General features: G+C 35.6%; 1 protein-coding gene across 2 annotated transcripts in view; it reads left to right on the top strand.

Annotated features, from left to right (window-relative positions):
- The window catches only part of LOC145984190 (patched domain-containing protein 3-like), a 178,284-nt gene extending 171,768 nt beyond the window's left edge, over positions 1-6,516 (top strand). For both annotated transcript variants that reach the window (XM_083117706.1, XM_083117707.1), the window contains one exon: positions 3,375-6,516. The gene's annotated coding sequence lies outside the window, so the exon portion shown is untranslated. The remainder of the gene's footprint in view (positions 1-3,374) is intronic.
- The last annotated feature ends 6,790 nt before the right edge of the window (positions 6,517-13,306 follow it).

Raw genomic sequence — 13,306 nt, 5'->3', positions numbered from 1 at the left:
TACTTCCCCTTGTTAGATAAGGTTTAGCATAGAGCAAGGGCAAAAGTTGCAAAACTGCCCACCCCCACTGTATGGATTACAAACTATAAAAGGCCTTATTAATTTGAGTCTCGCCTTCTTGTTTTTGTGGCAGATTTGTGAATCTCTGTGTTGTAGAATTCTGTACTTTCTCTTCTCTTGCATTGATCTTTCAAAAGTATGAATTCTATTGAGAGCAGACAAACTCCTCTCAACTGATACTGACTGCTGTAGCTGGTGTAGTGCAAATTAATTTAACCAAACAGAAAACTTCCTTAAAAGCATTGTCTAAATATTCTTCACTCAAAAATGCTACCAATGTTTATCTTAGAATGCTGCAGTTCTATAAAACACAATCAGTTCGTTTTTAAGGCCTTGAAAATAAAAAAAAAATGGATGAACTGTATTTGCGAGTCAGCTGTCAGCAAGTATATTTTCAGGAAAATTGTTTTTCTGAATATGATTTGAATTTTGTGGAATTTAAAAGTTAAAATACATAAATTTCTGCAATGATGACAAATGCCCAGCTACATGACAAAGCGGTTGTCAAAACAGCAAAATAAAACATTCTGTATCTTTGTTCAGGCGATGGCTGGCTTCGCATTTCACATTCCGTATCTGCAGAGGAGATCCAAAACGCTAGAGAACAGAAGATATTCACACAATTCTGTGCTGAGTTGGGCCAGTTGGGCCGACTGATACCATTGCACTGAATAGGAACTATGGCGGGAGCATTGGGCATGGGGAGTAGGGCAGGCCTCTTGATTTGATGTGCTAAGCTTAATGAAAAAAAAAGAAAAAAGAAAAAGAAAATTGCTAATGTACAAATATGAGAATATGTTGACTTGTTCTTTTAGTTATCTAAAATATTTCAAATGCAATATTTTTTTTATTTTGCTTTGTCATTGCTGCATCTCCCAATGACTGGACACCTTGCCTCTGCTACTTGTAATTTCTTTTCCTTTTTCCTTATGGCTTCTTCAGCAGATCATTCTCACTGGGGTGAGGAATGTTATAGTGATCTGTTTGTGTTGACTTTGCACAGAGACTTGGAGATCACATGAGAGGTGGTGTTCAATGTGTTTGCAAGAAAGTCGAAATGCATAACATTGTAAGGAACATAATTTTGAATAATTAAAAACTACAATTGAAAAAGAATCTAATAACAAGTTAATATTGTAGGAATACAATAGTCACAATTGATATGTATATTGCAAGTTATTATTTTCATAACTATTTCCACTTTAATAATTTTCAGACATGCTATTTTTGTAATAAAAAATTTGGTCTCGCCTGAAAACAAAATCCTAGCTATATCCCTGTCTATGATGAATTAAATTTTGGTGCACAAGGGGGGAATTAACTTGAAAATTTTAAAAAGAATGTGGTATTTCTTGTCTTATGTTGTACAATTTAATATATATTCTGTCTTTTGTCACTGAATTTTCACAAAAAAGACAATCTCAATCTATTTTGCCATCTTTCTTGTGGCTTCCTCAGATGTGAACAACCTCCATGAAATTTGGTGTAATGGCTTTGGTTTGTATTCTTTGATGTGGAAAATGAGCCAGATGTGACACTCTTCTGTCATATTATTGCTCAAATTCAATGAAAAGTTTAATGTTTGATAACACATAGCATAAGTCATATTGTATATTGTGGGGGCGAAGAAAGAATTTTACTTCCTCCACCCCAAAGTTGGCATCTATGTGCCATATGCACACACACACACACACACACACATATATAGTACATAATATATACTGTGTATGTGCAAGTGTGTGCATGTATTAATAAATATGACAAAATAATAGCTAGTAACCCATAAAGGCACTTACTTGGAATAGAATCCTATATATTTGGTAGGTTTTCCATTTTCATGAAGATTTCTTTCCCACACAACTGCACAAAAGAAATTTTGTAGATATCTTCTGCAGTGGCATGGTGTGACTTTTCAAAAGTGTTATCAGCCATCAGTATGATAATTATGCCTGCTAGACATTATCACCCCCCCCCCCCTTCCCTGTGGGGAAAAAAAACATGTCTTCAATCTAGATTTTGATTCATTTAAATTTTTTCCCCTGCAAATTCTGTCAGTGATTTGGCCACAAACACTTCTAGAAAGAACTACCACTCATGAGACAGTTACCAAAATCCAATGAATTGTGGTTGACCCTTGGCAATTCTTGAACTGTCTCTGTTTCTTTGTGATGAGGTGCAAAGCAAAGGGGAAGAAGAACTACACTTTTCTCGGGCCAGTTTGACGTTTGTGTGGTGAGCAGACGACAGTCAATGTGGAAGGGAAGTCCAGCTGTACGTACGACTCTTGCCAACTAAGTATTTTGGAGCAAGTTTTGTCCAAATCACAAATCGCACGAAGGAACTATATTTTAGTCTATTACCTAACTGGTCTCAGTTGTAGCTCAATCCAGCCTTGGTTTTGCAGTCTAGCTCTAGTTGCTTCAGAGAAATAGTATCCTCATTTTAGGCAGGATTTAGCTCTTTTCTGTCAATCCAATGTGACAACACTGGCCTGTTCTGGCAGGCCTGACAGTAACTGGGTGGGCCCCTAAACAGGCATATGAATAACCCCCTAGCATGCTTTGCCCCAAAGTCTTCCCCCACTCTTCCCTTGCATTGGTGCCCTCTCCTCTTGTTACCTCTTCAGGGTAGCAGAATGCCTCCCTCTGTGCTTCTGTCGGCTGCAGAAAAAAAATGACCTATGAAATATCTACTCGGCGGCAATGCTGTTAGTTAACGTATTTAACAATGTTGTCATTTTATTGAAACAACTATTTAATTCTTTACATTTTGCTGTTACCTGCGGTAACACTAGTTACATGCATGCCATGCCTCTGATCTTCAGTGTGTGCATGTGTGTGTACAAGGTGTAACTTTTCCTTGAAAATGGCAAACTTGAAAAAATATGGGATCCTTTCTCCAAGTGAATGTATTCATGTGTCACTGTGCTGCTATGCTTGCATATTTATTATCATCGTTGTAAATCATGCAGCTTCTGATTAAGCCTCCTGTTTACGAAATGAAATAAAATGTTTATCCAGAAAATATGTTTAGGTATAAATTATTAAGAAAAGCAGTTTCTACATGAGAAGACTTATGCATAAAATAGACAAAAGTAGGTGAGTTTACTATTTTGTAATTTAAAAATTTTGAATCAAATTTGAATCATAAATTTCATTCCAATTGTCTCATGTTTCACACATTCCTTGATTCTTTAATTTATAGTTCAAAATTACAAGACAATTTTCTGTATAGTTAGTATGTTATATATTTAAAGTATGAAGTTATAAAGTTTTTAAAAATATTAATATATTAAAAGAGAGCTTGTTTTTCAGATTTGCCTTTACCAAGATGATATGTATTTTTTGGAAGAAGTACTTTTCTATATCATTCTGGAAACTACAATTCTGTGATACAATGGACGAGGATTGTGATTGATTTAAAGTATTACTTTATTATTATCATGATTTTACTAAAATGCATAAATGTTTAATTGAAACCTGCTAATTTTGTGTTCATATGATTGATTGCGTGTGTGTGTAAGTTGTTTGCAGTTAAACTCTGATGTTTTTTTTTTTTGTTACTTCACATTCTGTTCTGAATGTGTTATATTTATATTTACCTAGAATAAAAGTTCTTGTCAGTCTATTTATGTTTTTGTGTGTGTGTATGGAAGTATAAGCTGATTTCCAAAACTAGTCGAAGAAATTAATTGAAATCTAAAGTTTCTTGAGGCATTATCAGAATGATGAAGTTTGACATTTTACTAAATTGTGGAAGTTTTTGTTTTTATACTCGAATAATTTAACATTATGTATTCAGTTACATTATGTGTCTTAGATGAAGTAAATTTTAGTTTCTTATAGTACTTCCCCCCCCTTTATTACTTAAGAGTTTTTGTGGGCAAAAAGGAGAGGAGTGCAGAAATATACATATTTTTGCCATATAGAAATGTGCTTAAATATATGTAGTTATTATTTTTGTCAGTATGAAGTAATTGCTAACATGAGTATTATGTTCCTATACTTCTCTTATTTGATGTTTTAGATAATGGCACGTATATATATAATTTTCAGTTTTGTTTGTACAATGTGATTGTAGAGTGTAGGAAAAGTATATTTACAGATTGTCTAACATAGTTATAATGTTGTGCAATAAGAAAAGTATTTTTGCACTGTGATGTTGCAAGGGTGGAAAACATTTAGTATAAACATCTAGCTGATATAGTTGAATACATAAGTCTGTCTCATATTCCTAGTTTATGTTTAACATGATGTGGGAATTTTACATCTATTTAAGAAACAGCCTAAACTTATGGAACACTTATGAATGCACTGTTGTTGAAGGGGATTTAAGTTCATACTGAGTTACAACTTTGATAATTCTATACTTCTGATATTCTTACAAATATTTCTTGTATGATATCCCAGAAGGCATTTTTCTTCTATTTATTTCTGGGTACATACTTGACTTTTAGGATTTCTAATGATGGTGTGACAGATTGAAACTATTCTATGAAACCTCATATCAAAATTTTAAATCAACTGTTCATAAAAGGTTTTCATGAATTTGTTGTAATTAGTATTATAGCTTCATTGTAAGATCTAACAAAATTAATTTCTGATTAAGATATGGTATTATTCCTGTCTGTGATGGCTAATTAAATGTTGGATATTTCTCTTCAAGTAGGGATGGACCAAGCTCTCCTATAATATTCTAATGGATTGTTGTTGGTATAAAGACTTTGGCACACAGTAGTTGCCTTTGTACACTTTCTATTATTTTTTAAACAAGTGAAGTCAGGCCTTCTGAAAATCTTACTTGCCAAAATAATACGTATATATATATATATATATATATATATATATATATCCACTAGAAACTCTTAGAATATAAATAAACCAGAAACTTTAATGATGATCAAATAATTTAGGTTTGATATTTTTCACATGTGCATTGCAACAGACTAAAAGCATTGCATGAACAGTTTAGATTTAAGATAAAATGGTCAAATGTATACCACATCTAAAATAGATTGTCATTATTTGCTCTGTGATAATTGGCAACTTGTTGCTACTTTTGGGTGTGTCTGGCGGGGATCGCCTCCACCATCCTCCCCCTTAATCCACCCATGTTCTGTACTTACCACATTTTCCTGCTATACATGCTCAGTGTAATCAATCTGTGAAATTGCAGTTCTTCACACATTTCTTTTGTTTCTCCTGACAAGCTAAAACTTGTCAGTGACTGTCTTCTATCATGAATTACATTGTCGTCACATGTTCTAGAGTTGTTTTTTATTTTCACATACAGATATTTGCAATTATCTTTACAGGAAAAAAACACAGCTTTTGAAGTTATTACAATCCTTGTGAAGTAATTTACATGAGCTTACCATGGAAATACCTTTCTACCCATAAGTAAATCTTGAATGGGGGTTATCGGGATCAAACTATTGAAGCTAGATAATTTCTGAACTTTTCCATCCGTGATCATTGATTTTTGTGATAACAATTTGTATTAAAATACCAGTTATTTAATCACATATGATGTGAAAACACGTTTGTGTATATGTAAATAATTCAAAATTAACAGTTATAATGCAAAATTTTGGCTTTGTGTTTCTTTGAAATACAGGCTTTGCAGTATTGAGAACATTTCATATGCTTCACTTTTAACTACATGACCTGTGGTCATACCACATGGAAATAGCAAGCATACTTGCTTACCTTTTTGTGCCTGGGGAAATATTATACAGTTATGTGTGGTGTTTTGTGATTCTGGAAATAAGTTGTGCACAAAAAAATGAATGTTTGGAAATAGTCCAGATCAGGTGTAAGTGATTGAAAGGAAGAGAACCTCCATCAAATATAAATGACTCAACAATGTTTAGGCATCTTTTGGAATGTGCAGCCATAGTGCCTTTATCTTCAGCTTCCTTGTATTCCATTCAAGGATTGATCTCAATGAGAATGTCATTATAATTTCAAATAGATAACATTATTATTAATGTGTCAAATAAATGTTGTCAAGAGAATTTATGTGGAGTGAATGACTAATGAAACTTGTGGAGATTTTGGTGGAGAGGGTTGGTAACGAGAAGATAACATAATTCTAACTAATAATGTTGGGTTAGGTTATCATAAATGTGAATACTGTGTTCTGCAGGCAATTGATTGCTGTTAAAATCAAACTATCACGGATGCATTGCTTGTATACACCAGTAATATATGCATCAGATAATATTGTTACAAATTGTAAACACCAATATCTGCTAATAGCATTCTACCAAACTGAATATTCTCTGTATTAATAACAGCCATTAAAATTGAGGGGTTCAGATATCATGTGTGATATGTAAAATGATGCTTCATCATTAATCAATTCTAGAACAGTATTGTGTGGCAAAAATGGATTGCTCTAAATATAACAACTTCTGTTTTTTTTTAAATATGAATTGTGCAAAAGCTTTACTGTCTGTCAAAAGTAATTTTAAAATCTGAAATATCAGTACTGGTACAAAATGGAATCTGTTCAGTCTTAATTAAATAAAATTCACCTAGATTTTTTTGTCCCACGAATCAATGTCATTATGAAAATTCGAGTTATAGCTTCAAGTAATTGTTATTGCTTGTTTCTCTCTCCCTTGCTCTCTATTTTTTTTTGAAAATGCGTATTTTGCAATGAATGGATAGATCCTACTATTTTCATCGAAGAAACTTTAAAACAGAAGTCTTCCATTATTTAATCACATGTGTGAGAAAGATATGAAGACAAGTTCTACATTGTATATAGATCAGTCTGTTTGATATATTAAAACAAATATTCAAAATGTCATTTCCTGATGAACCCGGAGAATCATTGTTTTTACAATTTTAAAATGTATATATACATCTGCTTTTTTCTACATATAAAGATTCCATATAAATTTAGAACTATTTTCTACTTTCTATGAGAGTATTTTAATGATTTATGAATTAAGAGTTGTTTGATCTAAAGAGTGAAATGAATATTTATAAATGTCAATCTGTTGTTGCTGATAGTGAGAATTGTAATAAAATATTAACACCAATTTAAAGCATAGTTATTTCCCCCTATGAAGTTAAAAAAAAAAAAAAATCACATGCTAAAATATCAGTCATTTATCTATAAATGTTTTGAAATATCATTAGCTTCACATGAAACACTTGAATTTTAAAGTATATTAGGACAGGTCATAAACTACATACATTTGAAAATGTTTGCATGGACTGCATATAGTGCAGAGCTTCCCTGATAATAAATTTTAAACAAACACATATACATAGATAAGTCAGTAAGTAGTTCACAAATGTTTATTAAGAAAATACTAAGCGAGATATTGACTTGAAAACAGTAGTTTTTATTTTTCAACACAATCTCCAACATTGATACACTTATCCCATCACTTTATCAGTCCCCAAAAAACCTGCTGCATAAAAGTCTTTGGGCTGCTGTCCCAGCCACAGTTGCACCTCACCTTCAACATCATCATCATCATCCTTGAAACGTTTGCCACCACCGTGCACACACTTTTCGGAAATCCAAACAATCGTGCATTATGCTGTAGGCTAAACCACGAGAACACCTATCTTCACTCGCCTGTCAGCTTGAATCCTCTCCTCCAACCATACAATCTCCATGTACAGTCCTAGTGTATGGTAGGCATTTTTAAACTGAGCTGCCCATGTGCAAGTTTGCTATCTAGCGACTGCTAACCAGGGACTGTGAACCGAATTTGAACTCGAACTGAAACATGCTCCAGTTCGACTTATAGTTCGCACTCGAACCTGAACTGAAATGTTTCGCTATATTCCGGTGCACCATAACCCTCTGTGTAGTTTCAGTTCAGTTCCGGAATGAAACCTCATTGTGAACACTTTTGGTTCGCACCCGAACCTGAACTGAAATGTTTCGCTTCATTCTGGTGCACCATAACCCTCCGTGTACTTTCAGTTTCAGTTCAGTTCCGGAATGAAACTTCATTGTGAACAATTTTGGTCCACACCCGAACCTGAACTGAAATGTTTCGCTACATTCTGGTGCACCATAACCCTCCGTGTACTTTCAGTTTAAGTTTTGTTTTGGAATAAAACTTCGTAGTGAACAATTTGGTATTTTGGGGGCTGCCAGATCCGAATATTTGGAAATAGATAAGATCCGAAATGCCATTAAGGCAGTGTTTCTCAATTTTTTTGCCTGAGAGTCCCCCTTGACATAATTGAATATTTCTGTGTACCCCCGAATTCTCAATATTTTATATACCTAAAAATTGTATGAAATAAGTGTGAAAAATGACACCAAACACGAACTCATTGCTTCAATACACTACATAATAATATGGATACGTAGTTATTACTTCTGAGTGGCAATATGTTTGTAGTTCGTATATCTTGGTCGTGTTTGGTGTCCTTTTTCATATTTTATAGCCCAGATTTCAATTATAACAAAGTAAATGTAATATTGTTACAACATAAAAAAAGAACATTGTTGATTCAAATAGTCAGTAGGTGACTTACTAGTCACTACGTCCAGTTTCTATTGCGTCACCACCTGTAGGAAGGGAACAGGAAGTATGTATTTTCCAACAGTGCCTTACATCGCATTGCATTTCCGTTCCCAACCAATCACCTGGCCTCCTACCCGACTGCCATGCCATGTTTAAATCCAGGTACTATAAATAACCCTGTTCATACAAGATATTAATCAAATCCACATTGGAATCGTGTTTTTCACCACAGCTGCAGCGCAATTCAAGAAACAATTCTCATATTGGAATTGTCCAAGAGTGGTGGTCATTGGTTCTGCGGTCACGAAAGAAGTTTGATCGACACACTGTTGGCTTAAACCACAATACATTTTCTTTCAATGGGTAACTGGGGAAGGCAAGTGCAATGCGCATTTTTCCCACTTTTCATTGTGGTTACAATTATCTTTTTAAATGGATGCAAAATAATACTCTTAGGGGACTAGTCCTTAAAGAGTATGCAACACTTCCCCTAAAAGTACTCACTTGAAAGTGTCTTGGAGATGAAGGAAATAAAACCTCTAACACATGTCACACTGAAAGGCACCCTGTTCTTCATATGGAAGCTTCATGCCACCATTGCTCACAATGTCCACGTTGAATCCAGTCTTCTGTAATTGGTTCGTGGCATCCTGGGCAGTTGACAACTTCTTGAAGGTCTGTAGATGTGGAAGGTACAGCAGCATCAAATTTCAAGCACTTTTTCCCTTTGCAATGCTTGCCTCCTTTACTTGGCTCCATACTTTGGGATTATGCACACTCCAATGTTGCTCGATATGGTGATGATATCATTATTTCGGATTTCTTTCTGCATCTACTGTGCTTCAACTCATGCTTGTCTTTTGGCAGGGGGAACAATTCAGAAGGAGATACTCGTAGGTTAACTTCTGACTGTCTGTTGCTGCCATTGTCACTTCGACAGTGAACATCCTCATGAGGTTGAATTGAAATATCTGAGCACTGACTGGTTTCCTCCTGGAATTCCACAAATTTACAGTTTGTTTTCCTTTTGTGGCCTAACATCTTTCCTGTAGATGAAATAATAACTATTGTCACAAACTTTTTACGTATGAATTTATGCACATAGGATACTGTACTTTCATTTTATTTGTGATCCAATCTATTTAATTATTTTAATTTTACAGAAAATTATTGAGAAATTGTGACCTCGGACACCTTTTAAAAAATATCACAGATTCGAGGAATTTTACTACGTAGAAACTGCACTGTCCCTCAAGAGTATGCATGCAAACTCTTTGGGTAATGTTCAATGCGTACTCTTTGAGGACAATGCCACATTTAATGTTTGGTCACCAGATGGAAGAATCAATCAGACTAGACATGTGAAATTCACATCTATGTATTCTCAAGGCGTGCACAGATATTTACTAGATAGGTCATTGTCTTCCCGTTTTAGCATTATTGGGCAGACATTATATTCTACAAGTGTAATATTACACTGAAATGGCATTAAAGTACTTACCTGCTAATTACTCAGTCCCTGCCAGCCACTTGTTACTGTCTTCATGCTCATACACAACCTTCTGTACTGCTACTTGCTACCATCTAGAAGCTACCATTGCACAATGCTGCCAACTTGGGAAATTGGCACTGCATACTCTTTCAAGACCGCGTTCTCTTATAGGAACCTACCCTATATGCCACAAAAATAAAATATATAAACATCCTAGACTAACACAGAGTTTCATAGTATTATGTTCAATTAGAAGAGAAGGCCAAACTGGGGTATCAACATTTTCTGTATCCACACTTGGTTCCCAAGGTGGGTGATTTTAGGCACGTATTTTTGCATATGTCCTTGTATAAGCAGCTTTTGCTTAATCTGCCTTTCATCAATGGGTTGTGGCCATGTATGGTAAAGGCAACTGGAGCATGGTGCTGATAGCACACCCTCTACTTTGGTCAAGATTGAGAAAGTGAGGAACACTACCTCTGCATTTCCTATGTGCCCTCATGGCAGTGCAATACAGGGTGCTTCATAAGTGCCGAAACATCCATCTAAACAAATATGGATCGAGAAACAAAGAATAATAAGAGAAAACTGGTTAGGATGCCTTATGAACATGACTGCCCTTTTGAGGTCCATCATCTTCTATAGCTATTATTTTTTAAATGGAAGGGTGGTCATGTGATATTTCCAAATGGCCAAAATTTTTATGAGAAAAATGTTCATAAATTTCAATTTAACTTTATTCCTGTATCTCCACTGGGGATCGAACCTGGAATCTCTTTATTTCAAGGCGACAGCATTACTACTACACCACCAGGGATATATATATATATATATATATATATATATATATATAGATAGAATGTGTGTGTGTGCCCAGACCCAATCCCATGTAAATAGCAGCCTCCCTGATGGTGCAGTGGTAGTGCCGTTGCCTTGTAATCAAGGGGTCCCAGGTTCGATACCCAGTGGAGGCACATAGTGGTTTGGATCCCACTTTAAACTGTAGGTCCAGATCCGATTAGCCTTACTGTGCATAAAGTGGACTTAAAACACCAACTTAATTAATCAATAAACCATGTAAGTTGCCTCACCTTTCATGGAATGAATGGGATTTTTCAAGTCAACTGATTGAGTAGGTGGAACTGACTTGTGCATTCAAGACTTGATGGACTTTCTTCACGTTTTGAGGAATGAAAGACATAATAATAACGCATGGCGCAACAACCCATTGGGGGCCCGGGACTACCTACTGACTGCCAGCCTCACTCCTACCTGATTCTACTCTCATGAGGTGTGAGATCATCCAACCAGTTATGGGGTAATGTGTGGTCAGCACGACGAACCCCCAGTGATTGTTATAGGTTTTCATGACGGGTTACACTACTCATTCGTAGCTCCCCAATTTTCTCAGGATGGTGGTGGGTTGTCCCATACACTGGCTGAAATCTCAGGAGAAAAGTTTTTACACTTCCCCCAGAAGACTCAAACCTGCATGCTTCCCATGGCTGGAGTCCAAAGCATGATGCCTTAGACCGCATGGCCATTGTGCGGGACAAGAAATTGTTATAATGATGTGAAAATAAAGCAAATAAATAACCACAGAAGTTGTTTTACACTCAGAATAACAACAACAACATGGGTAGTACAAAAAATACACCAAAGCAAAATACTAACTTTTTCTGTGCAACGTACTGATAAAGGTTTGATTTATTTTGGTGGCCCCTGCCACCATTCACATGAGAACTTGTTGGGATGGTGGCAGGGGCCACCAAAATTAATTGAACTCTTATAACTAAGTTGCTTTGGTGTATTTGAGAGCTTATTGTAAGTTTTGCGTTTGCTGCTGAACTAACCAGCAAGGAGAATTGGTAACTTCTCCTGTTATTATATGCACAGGCACGGAATGTATGACGAAGCCATTAATGTACACATACTAAAGGCAAATAAATATCTATATCTATGGAAGCATGTCATGGGAAAATTCAGTGCATGCTCAAATCCTAATTTGAAAACAGTAAAAATCTAAAACCCATTACAGGTACACATCAAACTACCATGTCGTTTAACCATATACCTTTTACCAATCCTACATCCTGAACCTATGGAGAATTCGATGTGGTTATGATTTATACATAACCTAAACGTGAGCAGCCTGAGGAAGGGAGCAGTTGCACCCCGAAACGTCGCAGGAGTTACCTTGATACTCACAAAACATAAGTTAATATTTTATATATATTAAACTTTTGAGTAATTTGCACAACCTTCATCATGTATTCAAGAAACACAGAATAAGGAGTATGAACAAAACTGAGCAGCACTCTTGACACTTCTGTGGCCAACACAAGATGAGGAGATAACTTGTGGTGAGCTGATTTAAAAATAAATATTTGAGATGTGTAATTATCAGTATTTCGCCAGTTTGCTTCGATGAACCTGCAAACATGTTGTGATATTGATACAACGAATAAATGAAAAGTCTTATTTTTCATCTCATTATCACTATCACTATCTTATAGGTTGCTTTCTTTTCACACTAACACACTGAGTGAGCGGAGCACATTGAGTGCATGCTGAAATCACAGTTTCTGGGTTTGAATCACAACCTTGACAAGCATCCCATACAGCACACATCTCCAAGAGGCGTCAATAGGATATCCACCATGTCCAGATCACATCCATGGATATTGTGGATATCCCATGGATGTCCCATGTATATACAGTCCTGGATATCCATGGGATGTCTATGGGATATCCCATCCTGGATATACAGAGAATCTCCCATCCTGGATATCCCATTCTGGATATTCATGGGATATGTGGTTATCACAAATTTGAAATAAATGTTTTGATATCCATGTAAAGATTCATAGTATCTAGTCTCAATTATGTTAGCACTCAAACTCTGTTATGCAGTAATAAATCATAAATTAAAAACATTTCCGACAGGAATTGCATTGTCTGTAGGCCCATTGTATTTTCAGCGAGTCACTCTTGCACGCCAAGAAGGTGAAAGTTGCCACGAGGCTTTCTTTGTGTCTCATCTCGAGCACAACAGCAGTTTCCATGAGAACATTGCCTTGCATGGTAGTGAAGAATAAGCTGCTTATGTGTGTGAATACAAAGTACTTTTCGGATGTGTAGATGCATGTGTGAGAATTTGTGCGCATAAGTGCACGTGTGTGTGAGTGAGTGAGTGAGAGAAAGAGAGAGAGTGGAGTGTTTGTTATAAGCATGTGTACTCGAAGTCT

This window comes from Lepisma saccharinum, chromosome 2 (genome assembly GCF_977018435.1).
Source record: "Lepisma saccharinum chromosome 2, izLepSacc3.1, whole genome shotgun sequence".
Classification (NCBI taxonomy): Eukaryota; Metazoa; Arthropoda; class Insecta; order Zygentoma; family Lepismatidae; genus Lepisma; species Lepisma saccharinum.
The sequence above is the reverse complement of the archived record's forward strand: the minus strand, read 5'-3'. Positions and strand labels throughout refer to the sequence as shown.